The 12,852-nt window shown below is 41.6% G+C and overlaps 1 protein-coding gene across 4 annotated transcripts in view; it reads left to right on the top strand.

The window, feature by feature from the left end:
* The window catches only part of fcho2 (FCH and mu domain containing endocytic adaptor 2), a 208,967-nt gene that overhangs the window by 31,271 nt on the left and 164,844 nt on the right, over nucleotides 1-12,852 (top strand). The window contains exon 2 of one of the 4 annotated variants that reach the window (XM_059974580.1): nucleotides 12,101-12,217. The exons of the other annotated variants lie outside the window; for them this stretch is intronic. The gene's annotated coding sequence lies outside the window, so the exon portion shown is untranslated. The remainder of the gene's footprint in view (nucleotides 1-12,100; nucleotides 12,218-12,852) is intronic. 4 annotated transcript variants of the gene reach the window in all.

The raw sequence follows: 12,852 nt of genomic DNA, 5'->3' as shown, positions 1-12,852 counted from the left end.
TCGCAACATTACCCTTTTTACATTCCATTTCTATCTCCCATTGTACTTTGTAGCCCTCATCCTGGCTACAGTTCGGAAGCCTCTATTTTTTTACCCTTTCAGTTTCTTATCCCTACCCACAAGGAATCTACATCTACCGATCCTATGTCACTTCTTTCTAAGGATTTGATTTCAGTTTTTACCAACAGAGCCCCTCTGCCTTCTTTCTTGTCCTTTTGATACAATGTGTATCTTTAGATGTTAAACTATGATTTTCTTTCAGCCATGACTCAGATGTCTACCACATCATACATGCCAATCTCTAACTCGCTATAAGATCATCTACCTTATTCTGTGTTCTGCATGCATTCAGATATGACACCTTCCGTCCTGTATTCATCACCCTTTTTGATTTATTGCCTTTGTTACACTTTAACTCATCCCATTGACTGCAATTTTGCTCTATTATCTACCTGGTATTCCTCAGTTTTACTGTATACTGCATCCAGTTGTATATCAACTGCCCCATCCTCAGCCCTCTCACTCCTGTTCCCACCCTCCAACTTAACTTAAACCCTCCAATATATTGGTTTCCCTCTCAGGTGTAACCCATCCTTTTTTTTTACAGTTCATACCTTCCCCAGAAGAGATCCCGATGACCAGAAATCTGAAACCCTACCCGCTGTACTAATTCTTTAGTCATATATTCACCTGCTAAATCATCCCATTCTAAGCCTCACTGGCACATGGTACAGGCAGCAATCCTGGAGGTCCTGCTTTTCAGCTTTCTACCTAAATCCCTATATTCTCTTTTTAGGACTTCTTCCCTCTTTCTACCTATGTCATTGATACCAATATGTACCATGATTTCCGCTGTTCACCCTCCCCCTTTAGAATGCCATGGACCTGATCCGAGACATTCTGACCCTGGCACCTGGAAGCAGCATCCAGATGTCTCTTTTACATTTACAGGATCTACTTCCCGCTGCTCTAATTATGGAATCCCCTATCACAACCTCACTCCTCTTCTTCCTCCTTCCCTTCTGAGACACAGAGCAGACTTGTGCCATATATTATACACGATTACCTCATCCACTTCATTGACAGTATGGCGGGGTAGAGAGGTGGTAGTATGGATTGAGAAGTAGTTACAGAGAGAAAATAGACTTACTTTTTATAATGTGAGGCTACGTAACCCATGGGGTGCCATAAAGATAGTGAGGCCAGTGTGGTTCATAATTTGTGTTAGTGATTTGGCTGAGAGCAACAAGTGCATATTTTTAGTTGACAGTGTGGAATATGAGAAGGATGAAAAGAGGCTTCAGGGGATAGTAACAAGCTAAATGAATGATAAAGATGTTTGAAGTTTTTATGGAAAAGTGCAAAATTATCCATCTTGTTAGAAAACTAAAATAGCTTGATATTTAGAAAAATAAAATAGATTGATATTTTTTTAAATGTTAAGAAATTGGCTTTCGAAGAAATCTGGTTATCTTTGCACACCAATCACTGAAAGTTAACATGCAGATTTAGCAAGTAGTTAGGAAGGCAATTGGTATGGAGGCATTTATTGCAAGAGGATTTGGCTACAAGACCCATTGGATGAATTATGTAGATTGCTGATGAGATAGCATCTACAATATTATGTAAAGTGTGGTCTCCCTACTTTGAAGAAGGATATGTTGGTAACTGTGAGTGTATGGTTAAGATTTACCAGATTAATTTCCAGAGGTGCAATTGAGTAGATTGAGTCAATTCTTCTCAGTTTTGAAGGGTGAGTGGTATTTTCATTCAAAGTTTAAAAAAAATTCTTCAGAGATTTAACAGAGTTGAGGTTTTCTCTGGCTTGTATGTCTAGAAACAGGATTCATAGTTGCAAAATAAGAGTTTTTGCCAAAGCTGAGAAAAAAATTTCTACACCTAGGTGGTTGTAAGTCTTCTGAATTCTCTGCTCAAAGGGTTGTGGAGACTCAGTGGCGGATTGAAATGTATTTATACATGATAAGAAAAGGAAGGAATAGTGGTTAGTGCAAAGAAACACTGCTGCTGTAAATGACTAGTTTTGAGCTTATTGAACAACAATTCAGGCTTGAGGGCTAAATAGGCCACTTCTGTTATTATTCCTCCTTGTGTCATGCCTAACCACTGAAAGATTAGAAAATAAAAATAATGATGAAGTAGAGCAAGCTCTAGGGGATTGGTGACAATGCAGCATCCTATGGAAATTTACAAGTTGGAGCAGGTGTGAGGATGAGAAGTAGAATATCCATCACAGAAGCTAAGGTGTACAGCAATAAATCTAGAAGTACTGAAGCAGAAGATGTAGCTTGCTTGTCTTTTGCATTTTGCTGTTGGCTATTATCAACACATCTTAGAATGTTTAATCTTTATGGATGCTTAAACATTGTATTTAATTCAAATTTCAGAGTATATGTATTTCACCATATATTACCATGACATTTATTTCCTTGCTGGGCCTTCTCAGTAACTGCAAACTGCAGGAAACACAATGGAATCAATGAGAAACAAACAACACACACAAAATGCTGGTGGAAATCAGCAGGCCAGGTAGCATCTATAAGGAGAAGCACTGTCGACGTTTCGGGCTGAGACCCTTCGTCAGGACCACTGAAAGGAGAGATACCAAGAGATTTGAATGTAGTGGGGGGAGGGGGAATGCGAAATGATAGGAGAAGACCAGAGGGGGTGGGATGAAGCTAAGAGCTGGAAAGGTGATTGGTGAAAGTGATACAGAGCTGGAGAAGGGAAAGGATCATGGGACAGGAGGCCTCGGGAGAAAGAAAGTGGGGGGGGGGGGGAAGCACCAGAGGGAGATGGAGGACAGGCAGACTGATGGGCAGAGAGAGAGAAAAAAACCAACTACATATGTCAGGGATGGGTAAGAAGGGGAGGAGGGTATTAACGGAAATTAGAGAAGTTGAAGGCTACCCAGCCGGTATATAAGGTGTTGTTCATCCAACCTGAGTTTGGATTCATTTTGACAGTAGAGGAGGCCATGGATAGACATATCAGAATGGGAATGGGACGTGGAATTAAAATGTGTGGCCACTGGGAGATCCTGGTTTCTCTGGCGGACCGAGTATAGGTGTTCAGCGAAACTGTTTCCCAGTCTGCGTCAGGTCTCACCAATATATAAAAGGCCACACAGGGAGCACCGGACGCAGTATCCCACACCAGCCAACTCACAGGTGAAGTGTTGCCTCACCTGGAAGGACTGTCTGGGGCCCTGAATGGTGGTGAGGGAGGAAGTGTAAGGGCAGGTGTAGCACTTGTTCCGTTTACAAGTTTAAGTGCCAGGAGGGAGATCGATGGGAAGGGATGGGGGTTATGAGTGGACAAGAGAGTAGCGTAGGGAGCGATCCCTGCGGAAAGCAGAAAGGGGGGGAGGGAAAGATGTGCTGGGTAGTGGGATCCTGTTGGAGGTGGCGGAAGTTACAGAGAATTATACGTTGGACCTGGAGGCTGGTGGGGTGGTAGGTGAGGACAAGGGGAACCCTATCCCAAGTGGGGTGGCGGGCAGATGGGGTGAGGGCAGTTGTGCGGGAAATGAGAGAGATGTGTTTGAGAGCAGAGTTGATGGTGGAAGAAGGGAAACCCCTTTGTTTAAAAAAGGAAGACATCTCCTTCGTCCTGGAATGAAAAGTCTCATCCTGAGAGCAGTTGCAGCGGAGACAGAGGTGTTGTGAGAAGGGGATAGCAGTTTTGCAAGAGACAGGGTAGGAAGAGGAATAGTCCAGGTAGCTGTGAGAATCATTTTGTGTGTGTTGTTTGAATTTCCAGCATCTGCAGATTTCCTCGTGTTTGGAATCAATGAAAGAACACACCCAACAGGACAGACAAACGACCAATGTACGAAAGACAAGAAACTGCAAATACAAAAAGAGAGGAAAAAGTAATAAAAAAACAAATAAATATGCAGTAAATATCGAGAACATGAGATGAAGCGTCCTTGAAAGTGCGTCCATAGGTTGTGGGAACAGTTCAGCGATGGGGCAAGTGAAGTTATCCACTCTGTTTTAAAAGCCTGGTGGTTGAGTGTTAACAACTGTTCCTGAACTTGGTGATGTGGATACTGAGGCTACTGTACCTACTTCCTGATGGTAAAAGTAAGAATGAATGACGATCCTTGATGATGAATGCTGCTTTCCTGTGACAACACTCCGTGTAGATGTGCTAAGTGGTGGAGAGTGCTTTACCCATGATAGATAGTTGTTTCCACTTCTTTTTGCATGGTATTGGTGTTTCCATACCAGACCATGATGCAACCAGACAATATATTTCCCACTGCACATCTATAGAAGTTTATCAAAGTTTAAGATGTCTTGCTGATTCTTTGCAAACTTCTAAGAGAGTAGAGGCACTGCCATGCTTAATTCATAATAGCATTTAAATACTGGATCCAGAACAGATCCTGTAAACACCAAGGAGGAATTTAAAGGGTCTGACCCTTTCCATCTCTGATCCCCCAATAAAGACAGGCTCATGGACTTCTTATTTCTTCTTCCTATCGTCAATGATCAGATTCTTGGTCTTGTTGCTATTGAGTAAGAGGGGTGGTTGTTGTAGCACCACTCAGCCAGGTTTTCAGTCTTCCTCCTACATGCTGATTTGTCACCACCTTTATTTCGGCCAATGATGGTGATGTTGTTAGCAAACTTAAATATGGCATTGGAGCTGTGTTTAGTGTGTTTACCCTCACAGTCTTAGGTATAAAGCAAATAAAGCAGGGGACTAAGCACACAGCCTTGCGGTGATCTGTGCTGATGGAGATTCCGGAGGAAATGCTGTTGCCAATTTGAACTGACTGGAGTCTACAAGTGAGGAAATCGAGGATCTGGTTGCACAAGTAGGTATTGAGACCAAGTTCTTGAAGCTTATTGATTAATTTTGAGGGGCTGATAGTAAGTACCGAATGTCAAGCTGTAGTCAATGAAGAGTATCCTGATGTATGTATCTTTGCTGTCCAGATGTTCCAAGGTTGAGTGAAAAGCATCTTCTGTTGACTTGTGACAGTAGACAACTGGAGCAGATTCAAATCACTTCTGAGGCAGGAGTTGATGGTGTTTCATCACCAATCTTTCAAAGCACTTCATCACAGTGGATATACAATAGTCACTGGGGCAGGTTACCAAATCCTTCACTGGCACCAGTATAACTGATGCCTACTTGAAACAGGCAGATATCTCATAGAGTGGAGATGAAGATGATGTTTCCTGTGGTGGGTGTCTAAGAACAGAGGACACAGCCTCAGAATATTGGGACATCCATTTAGAGCGGAGATGAGAAGGTACTTCTCTAGCCAGAGAGTGGTGAATCTGTGGAATTTGTTGCCCCAGCTGGCTATGCAAGCCATGTCATTGGATATCCTGTATTTAATTTAAGGCAGAGGTTGATAGATTCTTGATTAATTAGGGAATGAAGTGATCATGGGGAGAAGGCAAGAGATTGGTGCTCAGAGTGAAGTGGATCAGCCATGATAAAATGGCAGAGCAGATTCAATAGGCCAAATGGCCTATTTCTGCTCTTGTATCTTAAGGTCTTATGATCTTTATCAGTGAATACTCCAGCTAGTTGATAAAGCACAGGTCTTTAGTACTCGGCCAGGTACTCAGTCTGGGCCGGCTGCTTTCTGTGGGTTCACTCTCTTGCAGGATACTCTCACATCAGTCTCAGAGACTAAAATTACAGGGTTATCAGGGACTGTGGGAGTTTGTGAAAGTGCTTCCATGTTTTGACAGTCAAAATGAGCATGAATGGCACTGAGCTCATCTGGGAGTGAAATCTTGTTTTCACTTATGTCACTTGGTTACACTTTACAGGAGATGATTCAAGTCCTGCCACAGCTGTTGAGCATCCTTCAGTGATTCACGTTTAATCTGGAATTGCCACTTTGCATACAAAATGGCTTTCTGGAGATAGTAACTGAACCTCTTGTATTTTATTTGGCGCCTGACCTGAATGCCACTGATCTGGCCCTCAGTAGACTGTGGAACTCATGGTTCATCCAGTGCTTCTGGTTGGGGAATGTCTTCAAGCTCATCTAAATTTTGTGTGGACACATTTGTTTTTGACTGTTTTTATAGAGTGTGTGACAACCATGGTGTACTCTCTGAGTCCTTGACCCAGGCTTGGTTGCAACACAGAACTTTAGGTTGTTTTGTCAATTCACATTGTCATTTGCTTTTTCTGCTAATGCAGTAAATTGCATTAAGAGTCATCAAGAGTCCTTGATGTTTTTGTGTTAAATCTTTAATTTTGTTTTGGAGAAAGACAACTTCAGTAGTTTCTTAATAGTGAGATACTAACTTCATGCCAGATAGTTAAAAATGGTCAATGTGGGTCTCTTAGTCTAGAGGTAGGTAAACCATTCCTGAACTGTTAGGGCAGGAAGTCTTTCAGAATCTGAATCAGGTTTATTATCACCGGCATGTGACGTGAAATTTGTCAACTTAGCAGCAGCAGCTCAATGCAATTCATTATCTAGCAGAGAGAGCAAAAAATAATAAATAAAATAAAACACAATAAATAAACAAGTAAATCAATTAAATATATTGAATAGATTTTTTTAAAAGTGCAAAAACAGAAATTCTGTATATTAAAAAAAAGTGAGGTAGTGTCCAAAGCTTCAAAGTCCATTTAAGAATTGGATGGCCGAGGGGAAGAAGCTGTTCCTGAATTGCTGAGTGTGTGCCTTCCGGCTTCTGTACCTCCTACCTGATGATAACAGATAGAAAAGGGCATGCCCTGGGTGCTGAAGGTCCTTAATAATGGACACTGCCTTTTTGAAACACCGCTCCCTAAAGGTGTCCTGGGTACATTGTAGGCTAGTGCCCAAGATGGAGTTGACTAGATTTACAACCTTCTGCAGCTTCTTTCGGTCCTGTGCAGTAGCCTCTCCACACTAGACAGTGATGCCGCTTGTCAGAATGCTCTCCATGGTACAGCTAGAAGTTTTTGGGTGTATTTGTTGACATGCCAAATCTCTTCAAATTCCTAATAAAGTATAGCTGCTGCCTTGCCTTCTTTATGACTACATCAATATGTTGGGACCAGGTTAGATCCTCAGAGATTTTGACACCCAGGAACTCAAACTGCCCACTCTCTCCACTTCTGATCCCTCTATGAGGATTGGTATGTGCTGCTTCATCTTGCCTTCCTGAAGTCCACAATCAGCTCTTTCGCTTTACTGACGTTGAGTGCCAGGTTGTTGCTGTGACACCATTTCACTATTTGGCATATCTCACTCCTGTACGCCCTCTCGTCACCACCTGAGATTCTACCAACAATGCTTGTATTGTCAGCAAATTTGTAGATGGTATTTGAGCTATGCCTAGCTACACAGTCATGTCTATACAGAGAGTAGAACAGTGGGTTTAGCACACACCCCTGAGGTGCGCCAGTGTTGATTGTCAGCGAGCAGGATATGTTATCACCAATCTGCACGGACTGTTGTCTTCCAGTTAGGAAGTTGGGGATCCAATTGCGGAGGAAGGTACAGAGGCCCAGGTTCTGCAAGTTCTCAATCAGGATTGTGGGAATGATGGTATTAAATGCTGAGCTATAGTCGATGATCAGCATCCTGACTGAGGTGTTTGTGGTGTCTAGGTGGTCTAAAGCCATGTGGAGAGCCATTGAGATTGTGTCTGACATTGACCTTTTGTGGCGATAGGCAAATTGCAACAGGTCTAGGTCCTTGCTGAGGCTGGAGTTCAGTCTGGTCATAACCAACCTCTCAAAGCACTTCATCACTGTGAAGTTAGTGCTACTGGGCGATAGTCATTGAGGCAGCTCACATTATTCTTCTTTGGCACTGGTATAATTATTGCCTTTTTGAAACAAGTGGGAACCTCTGCCCGTAGCAATGAAAGGTTGAAAATGTCCTTGAATACTCGCACTAGTTGGTTGGCACAGATTTTCAGAGCCTTACCAGGTACCCCATCAGGACCTTATGCTTTACAGGGTTTCACTCTCTTGAAAGACAGTCTAACATTGGCCTCTGAGACAGAGATCACAGGGTCATCAGGTGCAGCAGGTATCTTCACAGCTGTAGTTGTGTTCTTTTCAAAGTGTGCATAGAAGGTGTTGAGCTCATCTGGTAGTGAAGCATTGCTGCCATTCATACTATTGGGTTTCACTTTGTAGGAAGTAATATCTTGCAGTCCCTGCCAGAGTTGCTGTGCATCTGATATCGCCTCCAACCTTGTTCGATATTGTCTCCTCGCCCTTGAAATAGCCCTCTGCAAATCATACCTGGTTTTCTGGTACAGGCCTGGGTTGCCAGACTTGAATCTAGCCTTCAGCAGACATCGTACCTCCTGGTTCATCTATGGCTTTTGGTTTGAGAATGTATGTTAAGTCTTTGTAGCACACACTCATCCATACAGGTTTTAATGAAGTTGGTAACAACTGCAGCATACTCATTCAGATTCAAAGATGAATCCCTGAATATAGTCCAGTCCACCGATTCAAAGCTCCTGTGCTTTCCTTGTTCAAACCTTCTTGGTCCTCACAACTGGAGCTGCAGTCTTCAGTGGCTACCTATACTCAGGGAGTAGAAGTACAACTAGGTGATCAGACTTCCCGAAGTGAGGTCGTGGAATAGCACTGTAGGCATTCTTGATGGTGGTGTAACAATGGTCCAGTGTGTTGGTTCCTTTGGTATTGCAAGTGATCTGTTGATGGTAATTGCTTAGTGAATTTTTTTTTAGACTGGCCTGGTTAAAATCTCCCAAAATTAAGTAGGGCAGCAGAATAGAAATGCTGGGGATTTGGAAGAAGATGGGAGAAAAAAAGCAGCAGGACAGATAATAGCATGTCTTCCAACTTGACTATATTATATGGGTTTCCCTGGTTCTCATAATATAGTAATTTGGGGTAATAGCAGAAAATGCTGGAAATATGCATCTGGTCAGGCAGCATCTGTGTGACAAGAGTAACAGGCTTAATTTGCTTTACTTTCTTTCCCAGTTCTGATGAAAAGTCTTCAACCATGGAACGTTAACCTTCTCTTTCCACAGATGGTGACCTGCTGATTGTTTCCTGTATTTTCTATTTTTATTTCATGTTTTTCTTGTATTGCTTAAGATATAGTATATTAGCAAAGATTCTGTGAAAGAACCACCACTCTTTCTCAAACAATGCTATGTAATTGTTTACCTCCTTCAGAATATGCCTTTGCAGTCTCACCCTTGCACTCTCCCAAACATTATCCACACATTCATATCATTCTTCCTTGACTTGTGCTCTCTCTCTTTCTACTACTCCTACCCTACCCCCATACTCTCTCCTCCATCACCAACCCAAGGTGTTTCCTAGCATACTTTTCAAAAATTATTAACATCATGGCAATTGCAGCAAATATGAATATTTGAACGTGAGTTGCGATTTTCTTTCCTTGCAGGGCAGTCAAGTAAATAGTTAGTCTGTTTGTTGCAGGTTCTATGAGCAGATTCCCCAGTGTGAATTCTGGGAAGTTACAGCAAATTTCTGCTCTTGTGCTAGTGTCTATTCAGGTTTGAAAGTTTCTTATTTGGAAATACACCAACAAAATAATTGCCAAATAAGTTGAGGTTAAATAACTCTGTTTTTGTCTGAGTGCTAATGATTAATTCAGTACACTTTTTCCATGTTATTTCCTAAAAGAATTTGAATGTAGAATGCAGTATTTGAAAATATTATTTAAAACATGTAGTCTAACGTTCAAAGTAAATTTATTATCAAACTTCATATATGTTAGCATATGCTACCTTGAGATTCATTTCCTTACAGGTGCTTACAGGCAAAAAAAGTACAGTGGAATTTACAAAAAACTGTACTTAATCTGAGGAATTGACAAATAACCATTGTGCAAATAAATTAATACCAAGGACATGTAAAGAGTCCTTGAAAGTGAATCTGTAGGTGTAGATTCAGTTGAGAGTAGTGGTGATTGAAGTTAATCGTGTCGGTTCAGGAGGCTGATGGTGGTAGGGTATTAAGTGTTCCTGAGCCTGGTGGTGTTGGAACCTAAGGCTTCTGTACCATCTGCCTGATGGTAGCACTCGGAAGAGTGCATGGCCTGGATGATGGGGGATTTTGATGGTGGATGTTGCTTTTGTGTACGAGTGCTTTATGTAAGTGTGTTCAGTGGTGGGGAGGACTTAGCCTGCGAAGGGCTGAGTTGTATCCTCCACTTTCTGTTGTCTGTTTTGTTCATGGCACTGGTGTTTCAATAGCAGGCTGGGATGCAAAGTCAGGATACTCTTGACTGCATCTACAGACGTTGGTGAAAGTTTTTGATGATGTGCAAATTGACACAAACTTCTGAGAAAGTAGAACTGCTGTTGGACCTTCTTTGTGCTGGTTCAGAACAGATTTTCTGATACGTTAATACCAAGGAATTTAAAGCTACTGATCTGTTCCCCAAGTGGGCACTAGTTTGTGAACCTTGTAGAATTTCTGCATGAATATGACCTAAAATGTGATCAGATCTTCACGCCCTAAAACTAGATAAAGAGAACCCAATTAAAGAAATAACACAAAAGCATTAGACTTGATCATATATTTAGATAGGAAAAAATGATCCAATATTACATGTATTTTTTGGAAATAGTATGTGAACCTTTGCTTTCAGTAACTGGTGTGACTACCTTGTACAGCAATAAATTCAACCAAACGTTTCCGGTAATTGTTGATCAGTCCTGCACATCGGCTTGGAGGGATTTTAGGCCAGTCCTCCTCACAAATCTGCTTCAATCTAGGATGTTGGTGAGCTTCCTTGCATGACCTCCTTGTTTCGGGCCCTTCCAGCACATTTCTATAGGATTAAGGTCAGAACTTTGACTCAGACTTCCCAAAACACAAATATTCTTCTCCATTTTTGATAAGTCTTTCGGATCATTGTCTTGTTGCATTATCCGACTTCTATTAAGCTTCAGGTGACGGACTGCTACTTTGACATTCTCCTGTAAAATGTCTTGATACAATTTTGAATTAATTGTTCCCTCAACAATTGCAAGTTGTCCAGGCCCTGAGGCAGCAAAGCAGCCCCAAACCATGATGCTCCTTCCACCATGCTTCAGAGTTGGGATGAGGTTTTGGTGATGATGTGCAGTGCCCTTTTACTTCCAAACGTAGCAATATGTGCTTCTGTCAAAGCTTGTAGTGTTGTAGAACATCCAGGTGGTCTTTTGCAAACTTGAGGCATGCAGCAATGTTTTTTTTGGAGAGCTGTGGTTTCCTCCGTGGTGTCCTTCCACGAACATCATTCTTGTTCAGTGTTTTTCTCTGTTCACATGGACAGAGACTAGCAAGTTCTAGAGATTTCTGCAGGTATTTTGCTGTTTCTCTTGTTTTTTTTTTCACCTACTTCAGCATTGCATGCTGTGCTCCTGGAACGACCTTTGCAGGATGTCCACTCCATAGGAACGTAGCACGAGTAATGAGTTTTCTCCATTTGTAGACAATTTCTCTTTCTGTGGGCTGATGAACACTCGGGTTTTTAGAAATGCTTTTGCAGCCTTTTCCAGCTTCATGCATCTCTACAGTTTTTCTTCTAAGGTCCTCTGAAAGTTGATTTGATCGAGGCATGGTGCACATAAACAGATCTTCCTGACTGGCAGCATCACTGCCTGGTATGGGAACTGTACTTTCTTTAACTACAGGACTCTACAGAGAGTGGTGCGGACAGCCTAGTGCATCTGTAGTTGTGAACTTCCCATGATTCAGGATGTTTACAAAGACAGGTGTGTAAAAAGGGCCCGTAGGGTCATTGGGGACCTGAGTCACCCCAACCACAATCTATTCCAGCTGCTACCATCAGGGAAATGGTACTGTAGCATAAAAGCCAGGACCAACAGGCTCCAGGACAGCTTCTTCCACCAGGCCATCAGATTGATTAATTTATGCTGATTTGAGTGTATTCTATGTTACATTGACAGTTCTATTTATTATGAATCATTATATATTACTATGATTGCACATTGCACATTTAGACAGAGTTGTAACATGAAGATTTTTACTCCTCATGTATGTGAAGGATGTAAGAAATAAACTCAATTCAATTCTTCTTTGAGAAGAGCAGGCTCTGTCAGTAACCTGACTTTGTGTGTCTTTTTTATAGGATACCTCTACAACCCACACCTTCAGTCTCATCTCATTGATTGGAACACCTGACTCCAAATAGCTTTTGTAGAAGGCATTACCCCAGAGGTTCACATACTTTTGCCAACAAATAAATGTAATATTGGATCTTTTTTCTTGATAAATGAATGAACAAGTATAATTTTTTTTGTCACAAGCAAGAGAAGGTCTGCAGATGCTGGAAATCTGAGCAACACACACAAAATGCTGGAGGAACTCAGCAGGCCAGGCAGCATCTAGAAAAAAGAGTGCAGTCGACTTTTCAGGCTGAAACCCTTCGGCAGAGCTAGTCCATTATTTTCTGTGTGTTGCTAATGTTTTTTTTTGTTATTTATTTAATTGTGTTCTCTTTATCTAGTTTTAGGACTTTTGTGAAGATCTGATTATATTTTAGGTCAATTTATGCAGAAATAGAGAAATTTCTACAGAGTTTTCAAACTTTCTAGCCCAATTGTATATGCTAATTCATCACCACCTTTGATTTGTACAACAGTGATGTTGTCAGCAAACTTAAATACAGCATTGGAGGTGTACTTAACCATATAATCATAGGTATAAAGTGAGCAGAGTAGGTGGCGGAGCACGTAGCCATGTGGTTGATCTGTTCTGATGGCGAGTGTGTTGCCGATCTGTACTAACTGGGGCTTGTCAGGAAATCAAAGATCCTGTTACACAGGGAGGTACTGGATCATTCTCTAGATTGTTTTAATATCTGAAACTTATAATTTCATA

Source organism: Hypanus sabinus, chromosome 7, assembly GCF_030144855.1.
Source record: "Hypanus sabinus isolate sHypSab1 chromosome 7, sHypSab1.hap1, whole genome shotgun sequence".
Taxonomy (NCBI): domain Eukaryota; kingdom Metazoa; phylum Chordata; class Chondrichthyes; order Myliobatiformes; family Dasyatidae; genus Hypanus; species Hypanus sabinus.
Note: the sequence above shows the minus strand (reverse complement) of the source record. Positions and strands in the feature narration are given on the sequence as shown.